Consider the following 10,892-nt stretch of genomic DNA (forward strand, 5'->3'; position numbering starts at 1 on the left):
ATTTTTGAAGATTCGATTTCATATTCTCAAGTTAAGTACGGTTCTCGATCGGCGGTTGGATTTTGTCGCGCGTGCTCTGCGTTTCACTCGAGCAATGCGGTTCACCGGGTGCGTGTCACTTGGGGAAATTCACCTGTGCTACGTCGAAATGTACGTGCACGTTTTGGAAGCTGAGGTAATTTGCGTTTGTCGTGTGGGCCTTAACCGTGAGAATTGTTTTTCATTTTCATAGGAAGTGTTCCGCATCGGTGCGCTCTGAGGATTTCTCTGTGAACGAAGAAGAGTTTGGCTCGTCTTTGCCGGTTTGGAAGATGAAGAGTTTGCATAGGATTCGCTTTCAGATTTGCAAGTTAAGTACGGTCCCGATCAGGGTTTTGTTTGTTGTGCGCGCTCTGCGTTTCGCTCGGGAAACGTGGTTCACCGGGTGCATGTCACTGGGGAAATTCACCTGTGCTACGTCGAAATGTACGTGCACGTTTTGGAAGCTGAGGTAATTTGCGTTTGTCGTGTGGGCCTTAACCGTGAGAATTGTTTTTCATTTTCATAGGAAGCGTTCCGCGTTGGTGCGCTCTGAGGATTTCTCTGTGAACGAAGAAGAGTTTGGCTCGTCTTTGCCGGTTTGGAAGATGAAGAGTTTGCATAGGATTCGCTTTCAGATTTGCAAGTTAAGTACGGTCCCGATCAGGGTTTTGTTTGTTGTGCGCGCTCTGCGTTTCGCTCGGGAAACGTGGTTCACCGGGTGCATGTCACTGGGGAAATTCACCTGTGCTACGTCGAAATGTACGTGCACGTTTTGGAAGCTGAGGTAATTTGCGTTTGTCGTGTGGGCCTTAACCGTGAGAATTGTTTTTCATTTTCATAGGAAGCGTTCCGCGTTGGTGCGCTCTGAGGATTTCTCTGTGAACGAAGAAGAGTTTGGCTCGTCTTTGCCGGTTTGGAAGATGAAGAGTTTGCATAGGATTCGCTTTCAGATTTGCAAGTTAAGTACGGTCCCAATCAGGGTTTTGTTTGTTGTGCGTGCTCTGCGTTTCGCTCGGGAAACGTGGTTCACCGGGTGCATGTCACTGGGGAAATTCACGTACATAACGTAGCACGTGTGTTTTGGAAGCAAAAGTTTGCGTTTGTTATACGTGCCTTAACTGTGAGAATTGTTTTTCATTTCAATAGGAAGCGTTCTCCATCGTCGTGATCTGAAGATTTCTCTGTGAATGGAGAAGAGTTCCATGTGACTTTGCCATTTTTGAAGATTCGATTTCACATTCTCAAGTTAAGTACGGTTCTCGATCGGCGGTTGGATTTTGTCGCGCATGCTCTGCGTTTCACTCGAGCAATGCGGTTCACCGGGTGCGTGTCACTTGGGGAAATTCACCTGTGCTACGTTGAAATGTACGTGCACGTTTTGGAAGCTGAGGTAATTTGCGTTTGTCGTGTGGGCCTTAACTGTGAGAATTGTTTTTCATTTTCATAGGAAGTGTTCCGCGTCGGTGCGCTCTGAGGATTTCTCTGTGAACGAAGAAGAGTTTGGCTCGTCTTTGCCGGTTTGGAAGATTTGCTTTCAGATTCTCAAGTTAAGTACGGTCCTCGATCAGGGGTTTTGTTTTGTTTTTGTATTTCACTGGGTGCATGTCACTGGGGAAGTTTACCTGTGCTAGATTATATAGAGGCCTTTTGAAAGCTGAGGTGGTTTGTGATTTGTTGTATAGGCCTTAACTGTAAGAATTGTTTTTCATTTCCATAGGAAGTGTTCTCCAGTGGTACCATCTGAAGACTTCTCTCTTATTGGAGAAGAGTTGGGTGCGTCTTTGCCGGTTTGGAAGATGTAGAGTTTGCATACGATTCGCTTTCAGATTTGCAAGTTAAGTACGGTTCCGATCAGGGGTTGTGCGTGCTGTGTATTTTGCTTGGGAAATGTATTTCACCGGGTGCATGTCACTGGGGAAATTCACTTGCACTACACTGTATATGTGTGTTTTTGGAAGTGGAAGCGGCTCGAGTTTGTCGTACGGGCATTAACCGTGAGAATTGTTTTGTCTTTCTCTAGGAAGTCTTCCTCTTTGGTGCGATCTGAACATTTATACGTGTCCGGAGAAGAATTTGGCGTGCCTTTGTTTGGAAGTTTGTGTATTTCTTGCTTTGTGATTTGCAGCGTCCTCTTGTCTTGATGGCTAGTACCAAAGTTCTGAGTTGGCATTGTTAATATCTACCGATTCGGATTGTGAAAATATGTCAAGTTCATTTACCAAAAAGTGAAAAGTAATGAAATTGGTAGTTATTTTGTGCGTTCTAGCCATCAAAGTAATGAGAGGGCACTGTAATGTGCTGTATGTGTTTTTGTTTTGGGGTGCTATATCATTTGCTGTATTGGAGTGCCATATCATTTGCTGTATTGTCATGCATTTGCTGTATTGTCGTGCCATATCATTTGCTGTATTGTCGTGCCATAGCATTTGCTGTATTGTCGTGCCATAGCATTTGATGTATTGTCATGCATTTGCTGTATTGTCGTGCCATATCATTTACTGTATTGGAGTGCTATATCATTTGCTGTATTGTCATGCATTTGCTGTATTGTCGTGCTATATCATTTGCTGTATTGCCATGCATTTGATGTATTGTCATGCTATATCATTTACTGTATTGTTGTGCTATAGCATTTGATGTATTGTCATGCATTTGATGTATTGTCGTGCTATATCATTTACTGTATTGGAGTGCTATATCATTTGATGTATTGTCATGCATTTGATGTATTGTAAGTGCTGTAACATGTAGTTTAGGTTTTGGTGGGATGACTTATTTTGTCATCCCAGTCAAAGTACATCATCACTGCAGTGATGATAAACCCTGATGCAGTGCAGTCAAACAGCCGCAAGGCTGACTTTTTTTCAAACTGTCAGCCTTCTGGCTGTTTCGCTGCACTGCACCAGGGTTGGGACTGTCCCGGACAGTCTTTGACTTAACTTTTTTGACAAGATGGTGCTAAGGAGGAACCATGCTGCCCGTTTGCCAGGCAACATGCAGTTGACTTTTGATCATGAAGGCTAGAGATGCGGGCCAAAATATTGTAGAGGAGAGGTTTTGATATGAGATAGTATTGCTTGAAGTGTATACTCACCATGTCATGTATGATTGAAAATGGAACATGAACAATAATAATGTCACAAACTTGTCCAGTATTGGTCACAGTCCAAAATGTGTAAGCTGTTGCTGTAAAAGGAAGCAATTTTGTTGCCAAATAAACTTGATGTGAAATCCTGCTGTGGTGGTGGTGTCATTTTCTGTAGCCTGGAAATGTAGAAAAGGTGGTTTGTAGACCCAGCAAAAGCTATCTTGGGCTTTAGGGTTTGGGCTTTAGGGTTTGGGCTTTAGGGTTTGGGCTTTAGGGTTTGGGCTTTAGGGTTTGGGCTTTAGGGTTTGGGCTTTAGGGTTTGGGCTTTAGGGTTTGGGCTTTAGGGTTTGGGCTTTAGGGTTTGGGCTTTAGGGTTTGGGCTTTAGGGTTTGGGCTTTAGGGTTTGGGCTTTAGGGTTTGGGCTTTAGGGTTTGGGCTTTAGGGTTTGGGCTTTAGGGTTTGGGCTTTAGGGTTTGGGCTTTAGGGTTTGGGCTTTAGGGTTTGGGCTTTAGGGTTTGGGCTTTAGGGTTTGGGCTTTAGGGTTTGGGCTTTAGGGTTTGGGCTTTAGGGTTTGGGCTTTAGGGTTTGGGCTTTAGGGTTTGGGCTTTAGGGTTTGGGCTTTAGGGTTTGGGCTTTAGGGTTTGGGCTTTAGGGTTTGGGCTTTAGGGTTTGGGCTTTAGGGTTTGGGCTTTAGGGTTTGGGCTTTAGGGTTTGGGCTTTAGGGTTTGGGCTTTAGGGTTTGGGCTTTAGGGTTTGGGCTTTAGGGTTTGGGCTTTAGGGTTTGGGCTTTAGGGTTTGGGCTTTAGGGTTTGGGCTTTAGGGTTTGGGCTTTAGGGTTTGGGCTTTAGGGTTTGGGCTTTAGGGTTTGGGCTTTAGGGTTTGGGCTTTAGGGTTTGGGCTTTAGGGTTTGGGCTTTAGGGTTTGGGCTTTAGGGTTTGGGCTTTAGGGTTAGGGTTAGGGTTAGGGTTAGGGTTAGGGTTAGGGTTAGGGTTAGGGTTAGGGTTAGGGTTAGGGTTAGGGTTAGGGTTAGGGTTAGGGTTAGGGTTAGGGTTAGGGTTAGGGTTAGGGTTAGGGTTAGGGTTAGGGTTAGGGTTAGGGTTAGGGTTAGGGTTAGGGTTAGGGTTAGGGTTAGGGTTAGGGTTAGGGTTAGGGTTAGGGTTAGGGTTAGGGTTAGGGTTAGGGTTAGGGTTAGGGTTAGGGTTAGGGTTAGGGTTAGGGTTAGGGTTAGGGTTAGGGTTAGGGTTAGGGTTAGGGTTAGGGTTAGGGTTAGGGTTAGGGTTAGGGTTAGGGTTAGGGTTAGGGTTAGGGTTAGGGTTAGGGTTAGGGTTAGGGTTAGGGTTAGGGTTAGGGTTAGGGTTAGGGTTAGGGTTAGGGTTAGGGTTAGGGTTAGGGTTAGGGTTAGGGTTAGGGTTAGGGTTAGGGTTAGGGTTAGGGTTAGGGTTAGGGTTAGGGTTAGGGTTAGGGTTAGGGTTAGGGTTAGGGTTAGGGTTAGGGTTAGGGTTAGGGTTAGGGTTAGGGTTAGGGTTAGGGTTAGGGTTAGGGTTAGGGTTAGGGTTAGGGTTAGGGTTAGGGTTAGGGTTAGGGTTAGGGTTAGGGTTAGGGTTAGGGTTAGGGTTAGGGTTAGGGTTAGGGTTAGGGTTAGGGTTAGGGTTAGGGTTAGGGTTAGGGTTAGGGTTAGGGTTAGGGTTAGGGTTAGGGTTAGGGTTAGGGTTAGGGTTAGGGTTAGGGTTAGGGTTAGGGTTAGGGTTAGGGTTAGGGTTAGGGTTAGGGTTAGGGTTAGGGTTAGGGTTAGGGTTAGGGTTAGGGTTAGGGTTAGGGTTAGGGTTAGGGTTAGGGTTAGGGTTAGGGTTAGGGTTAGGGTTAGGGTTAGGGTTAGGGTTAGGGTTAGGGTTAGGGTTAGGGTTAGGGTTAGGGTTAGGGTTAGGGTTAGGGTTAGGGTTAGGGTTAGGGTTAGGGTTAGGGTTAGGGTTAGGGTTAGGGTTAGGGTTAGGGTTAGGGTTAGGGTTAGGGTTAGGGTTAGGGTTAGGGTTAGGGTTAGGGTTAGGGTTAGGGTTAGGGTTAGGGTTAGGGTTAGGGTTAGGGTTAGGGTTAGGGTTAGGGTTAGGGTTAGGGTTAGGGTTAGGGTTAGGGTTAGGGTTAGGGTTAGGGTTAGGGTTAGGGTTAGGGTTAGGGTTAGGGTTAGGGTTAGGGTTAGGGTTAGGGTTAGGGTTAGGGTTAGGGTTAGGGTTAGGGTTAGGGTTAGGGTTAGGGTTAGGGTTAGGGTTAGGGTTAGGGTTAGGGTTAGGGTTAGGGTTAGGGTTAGGGTTAGGGTTAGGGTTAGGGTTAGGGTTAGGGTTAGGGTTAGGGTTAGGGTTAGGGTTAGGGTTAGGGTTAGGGTTAGGGTTAGGGTTAGGGTTAGGGTTAGGGTTAGGGTTAGGGTTAGGGTTAGGGTTAGGGTTAGGGTTAGGGTTAGGGTTAGGGTTAGGGTTAGGGTTAGGGTTAGGGTTAGGGTTAGGGTTAGGGTTAGGGTTAGGGTTAGGGTTAGGGTTAGGGTTAGGGTTAGGGTTAGGGTTAGGGTTAGGGTTAGGGTTAGGGTTAGGGTTAGGGTTAGGGTTAGGGTTAGGGTTAGGGTTAGGGTTAGGGTTAGGGTTAGGGTTAGGGTTAGGGTTAGGGTTAGGGTTAGGGTTAGGGTTAGGGTTAGGGTTAGGGTTAGGGTTAGGGTTAGGGTTAGGGTTAGGGTTAGGGTTAGGGTTAGGGTTAGGGTTAGGGTTAGGGTTAGGGTTAGGGTTAGGGTTAGGGTTAGGGTTAGGGTTAGGGTTAGGGTTAGGGTTAGGGTTAGGGTTAGGGTTAGGGTTAGGGTTAGGGTTAGGGTTAGGGTTAGGGTTAGGGTTAGGGTTAGGGTTAGGGTTAGGGTTAGGGTTAGGGTTAGGGTTAGGGTTAGGGTTAGGGTTAGGGTTAGGGTTAGGGTTAGGGTTAGGGTTAGGGTTAGGGTTAGGGTTAGGGTTAGGGTTAGGGTTAGGGTTAGGGTTAGGGTTAGGGTTAGGGTTAGGGTTAGGGTTAGGGTTAGGGTTAGGGTTAGGGTTAGGGTTAGGGTTAGGGTTAGGGTTAGGGTTAGGGTTAGGGTTAGGGTTAGGGTTAGGGTTAGGGTTAGGGTTAGGGTTAGGGTTAGGGTTAGGGTTAGGGTTAGGGTTAGGGTTAGGGTTAGGGTTAGGGTTAGGGTTAGGGTTAGGGTTAGGGTTAGGGTTAGGGTTAGGGTTAGGGTTAGGGTTAGGGTTAGGGTTAGGGTTAGGGTTAGGGTTAGGGTTAGGGTTAGGGTTAGGGTTAGGGTTAGGGTTAGGGTTAGGGTTAGGGTTAGGGTTAGGGTTAGGGTTAGGGTTAGGGTTAGGGTTAGGGTTAGGGTTAGGGTTAGGGTTAGGGTTAGGGTTAGGGTTAGGGTTAGGGTTAGGGTTAGGGTTAGGGTTAGGGTTAGGGTTAGGGTTAGGGTTAGGGTTAGGGTTAGGGTTAGGGTTAGGGTTAGGGTTAGGGTTAGGGTTAGGGTTAGGGTTAGGGTTAGGGTTAGGGTTAGGGTTAGGGTTAGGGTTAGGGTTAGGGTTAGGGTTAGGGTTAGGGTTAGGGTTAGGGTTAGGGTTAGGGTTAGGGTTAGGGTTAGGGTTAGGGTTAGGGTTAGGGTTAGGGTTAGGGTTAGGGTTAGGGTTAGGGTTAGGGTTAGGGTTAGGGTTAGGGTTAGGGTTAGGGTTAGGGTTAGGGTTAGGGTTAGGGTTAGGGTTAGGGTTAGGGTTAGGGTTAGGGTTAGGGTTAGGGTTAGGGTTAGGGTTAGGGTTAGGGTTAGGGTTAGGGTTAGGGTTAGGGTTAGGGTTAGGGTTAGGGTTAGGGTTAGGGTTAGGGTTAGGGTTAGGGTTAGGGTTAGGGTTAGGGTTAGGGTTAGGGTTAGGGTTAGGGTTAGGGTTAGGGTTAGGGTTAGGGTTAGGGTTAGGGTTAGGGTTAGGGTTAGGGTTAGGGTTAGGGTTAGGGTTAGGGTTAGGGTTAGGGTTAGGGTTAGGGTTAGGGTTAGGGTTAGGGTTAGGGTTAGGGTTAGGGTTAGGGTTAGGGTTAGGGTTAGGGTTAGGGTTAGGGTTAGGGTTAGGGTTAGGGTTAGGGTTAGGGTTAGGGTTAGGGTTAGGGTTAGGGTTAGGGTTAGGGTTAGGGTTAGGGTTAGGGTTAGGGTTAGGGTTAGGGTTAGGGTTAGGGTTAGGGTTAGGGTTAGGGTTAGGGTTAGGGTTAGGGTTAGGGTTAGGGTTAGGGTTAGGGTTAGGGTTAGGGTTAGGGTTAGGGTTAGGGTTAGGGTTAGGGTTAGGGTTAGGGTTAGGGTTAGGGTTAGGGTTAGGGTTAGGGTTAGGGTTAGGGTTAGGGTTAGGGTTAGGGTTAGGGTTAGGGTTAGGGTTAGGGTTAGGGTTAGGGTTAGGGTTAGGGTTAGGGTTAGGGTTAGGGTTAGGGTTAGGGTTAGGGTTAGGGTTAGGGTTAGGGTTAGGGTTAGGGTTAGGGTTAGGGTTAGGGTTAGGGTTAGGGTTAGGGTTAGGGTTAGGGTTAGGGTTAGGGTTAGGGTTAGGGTTAGGGTTAGGGTTAGGGTTAGGGTTAGGGTTAGGGTTAGGGTTAGGGTTAGGGTTAGGGTTAGGGTTAGGGTTAGGGTTAGGGTTAGGGTTAGGGTTAGGGTTAGGGTTAGGGTTAGGGTTAGGGTTAGGGTTAGGGTTAGGGTTAGGGTTAGGGTTAGGGTTAGGGTTAGGGTTAGGGTTAGGGTTAGGGTTAGGGTTAGGGTTAGGGTTAGGGTTAGGGTTAGGGTTAGGGTTAGGGTTAGGGTTAGGGTTAGGGTTAGGGTTAGGGTTAGGGTTAGGGTTAGGGTTAGGGTTAGGGTTAGGGTTAGGGTTAGGGTTAGGGTTAGGGTTAGGGTTAGGGTTAGGGTTAGGGTTAGGGTTAGGGTTAGGGTTAGGGTTAGGGTTAGGGTTAGGGTTAGGGTTAGGGTTAGGGTTAGGGTTAGGGTTAGGGTTAGGGTTAGGGTTAGGGTTAGGGTTAGGGTTAGGGTTAGGGTTAGGGTTAGGGTTAGGGTTAGGGTTAGGGTTAGGGTTAGGGTTAGGGTTAGGGTTAGGGTTAGGGTTAGGGTTAGGGTTAGGGTTAGGGTTAGGGTTAGGGTTAGGGTTAGGGTTAGGGTTAGGGTTAGGGTTAGGGTTAGGGTTAGGGTTAGGGTTAGGGTTAGGGTTAGGGTTAGGGTTAGGGTTAGGGTTAGGGTTAGGGTTAGGGTTAGGGTTAGGGTTAGGGTTAGGGTTAGGGTTAGGGTTAGGGTTAGGGTTAGGGTTAGGGTTAGGGTTAGGGTTAGGGTTAGGGTTAGGGTTAGGGTTAGGGTTAGGGTTAGGGTTAGGGTTAGGGTTAGGGTTAGGGTTAGGGTTAGGGTTAGGGTTAGGGTTAGGGTTAGGGTTAGGGTTAGGGTTAGGGTTAGGGTTAGGGTTAGGGTTAGGGTTAGGGTTAGGGTTAGGGTTAGGGTTAGGGTTAGGGTTAGGGTTAGGGTTAGGGTTAGGGTTAGGGTTAGGGTTAGGGTTAGGGTTAGGGTTAGGGTTAGGGTTAGGGTTAGGGTTAGGGTTAGGGTTAGGGTTAGGGTTAGGGTTAGGGTTAGGGTTAGGGTTAGGGTTAGGGTTAGGGTTAGGGTTAGGGTTAGGGTTAGGGTTAGGGTTAGGGTTAGGGTTAGGGTTAGGGTTAGGGTTAGGGTTAGGGTTAGGGTTAGGGTTAGGGTTAGGGTTAGGGTTAGGGTTAGGGTTAGGGTTAGGGTTAGGGTTAGGGTTAGGGTTAGGGTTAGGGTTAGGGTTAGGGTTAGGGTTAGGGTTAGGGTTAGGGTTAGGGTTAGGGTTAGGGTTAGGGTTAGGGTTAGGGTTAGGGTTAGGGTTAGGGTTAGGGTTAGGGTTAGGGTTAGGGTTAGGGTTAGGGTTAGGGTTAGGGTTAGGGTTAGGGTTAGGGTTAGGGTTAGGGTTAGGGTTAGGGTTAGGGTTAGGGTTAGGGTTAGGGTTAGGGTTAGGGTTAGGGTTAGGGTTAGGGTTAGGGTTAGGGTTAGGGTTAGGGTTAGGGTTAGGGTTAGGGTTAGGGTTAGGGTTAGGGTTAGGGTTAGGGTTAGGGTTAGGGTTAGGGTTAGGGTTAGGGTTAGGGTTAGGGTTAGGGTTAGGGTTAGGGTTAGGGTTAGGGTTAGGGTTAGGGTTAGGGTTAGGGTTAGGGTTAGGGTTAGGGTTAGGGTTAGGGTTAGGGTTAGGGTTAGGGTTAGGGTTAGGGTTAGGGTTAGGGTTAGGGTTAGGGTTAGGGTTAGGGTTAGGGTTAGGGTTAGGGTTAGGGTTAGGGTTAGGGTTAGGGTTAGGGTTAGGGTTAGGGTTAGGGTTAGGGTTAGGGTTAGGGTTAGGGTTAGGGTTAGGGTTAGGGTTAGGGTTAGGGTTAGGGTTAGGGTTAGGGTTAGGGTTAGGGTTAGGGTTAGGGTTAGGGTTAGGGTTAGGGTTAGGGTTAGGGTTAGGGTTAGGGTTAGGGTTAGGGTTAGGGTTAGGGTTAGGGTTAGGGTTAGGGTTAGGGTTAGGGTTAGGGTTAGGGTTAGGGTTAGGGTTAGGGTTAGGGTTAGGGTTAGGGTTAGGGTTAGGGTTAGGGTTAGGGTTAGGGTTAGGGTTAGGGTTAGGGTTAGGGTTAGGGTTAGGGTTAGGGTTAGGGTTAGGGTTAGGGTTAGGGTTAGGGTTAGGGTTAGGGTTAGGGTTAGGGTTAGGGTTAGGGTTAGGGTTAGGGTTAGGGTTAGGGTTAGGGTTAGGGTTAGGGTTAGGGTTAGGGTTAGGGTTAGGGTTAGGGTTAGGGTTAGGGTTAGGGTTAGGGTTAGGGTTAGGGTTAGGGTTAGGGTTAGGGTTAGGGTTAGGGTTAGGGTTAGGGTTAGGGTTAGGGTTAGGGTTAGGGTTAGGGTTAGGGTTAGGGTTAGGGTTAGGGTTAGGGTTAGGGTTAGGGTTAGGGTTAGGGTTAGGGTTAGGGTTAGGGTTAGGGTTAGGGTTAGGGTTAGGGTTAGGGTTAGGGTTAGGGTTAGGGTTAGGGTTAGGGTTAGGGTTAGGGTTAGGGTTAGGGTTAGGGTTAGGGTTAGGGTTAGGGTTAGGGTTAGGGTTAGGGTTAGGGTTAGGGTTAGGGTTAGGGTTAGGGTTAGGGTTAGGGTTAGGGTTAGGGTTAGGGTTAGGGTTAGGGTTAGGGTTAGGGTTAGGGTTAGGGTTAGGGTTAGGGTTAGGGTTAGGGTTAGGGTTAGGGTTAGGGTTAGGGTTAGGGTTAGGGTTAGGGTTAGGGTTAGGGTTAGGGTTAGGGTTAGGGTTAGGGTTAGGGTTAGGGTTAGGGTTAGGGTTAGGGTTAGGGTTAGGGTTAGGGTTAGGGTTAGGGTTAGGGTTAGGGTTAGGGTTAGGGTTAGGGTTAGGGTTAGGGTTAGGGTTAGGGTTAGGGTTAGGGTTAGGGTTAGGGTTAGGGTTAGGGTTAGGGTTAGGGTTAGGGTTAGGGTTAGGGTTAGGGTTAGGGTTAGGGTTAGGGTTAGGGTTAGGGTTAGGGTTAGGGTTAGGGTTAGGGTTAGGGTTAGGGTTAGGGTTAGGGTTAGGGTTAGGGTTAGGGTTAGGGTTAGGGTTAGGGTTAGGGTTAGGGTTAGGGTTAGGGTTAGGGTTAGGGTTAGGGTTAGGGTTAGGGTTAGGGTTAGGGTTAGGGTTAGGGTTAGGGTTAGGGTTAGGGTTAGGGTTAGGGTTAGGGTTAGGGTTAGGGTTAGGGTTAGGGTTAGGGTTAGGGTTAGGGTTAGGGT

Source organism: Pelodiscus sinensis, unplaced genomic scaffold, assembly GCF_049634645.1.
Source record: "Pelodiscus sinensis isolate JC-2024 unplaced genomic scaffold, ASM4963464v1 ctg233, whole genome shotgun sequence".
Classification (NCBI taxonomy): Eukaryota; Metazoa; Chordata; order Testudines; family Trionychidae; genus Pelodiscus; species Pelodiscus sinensis.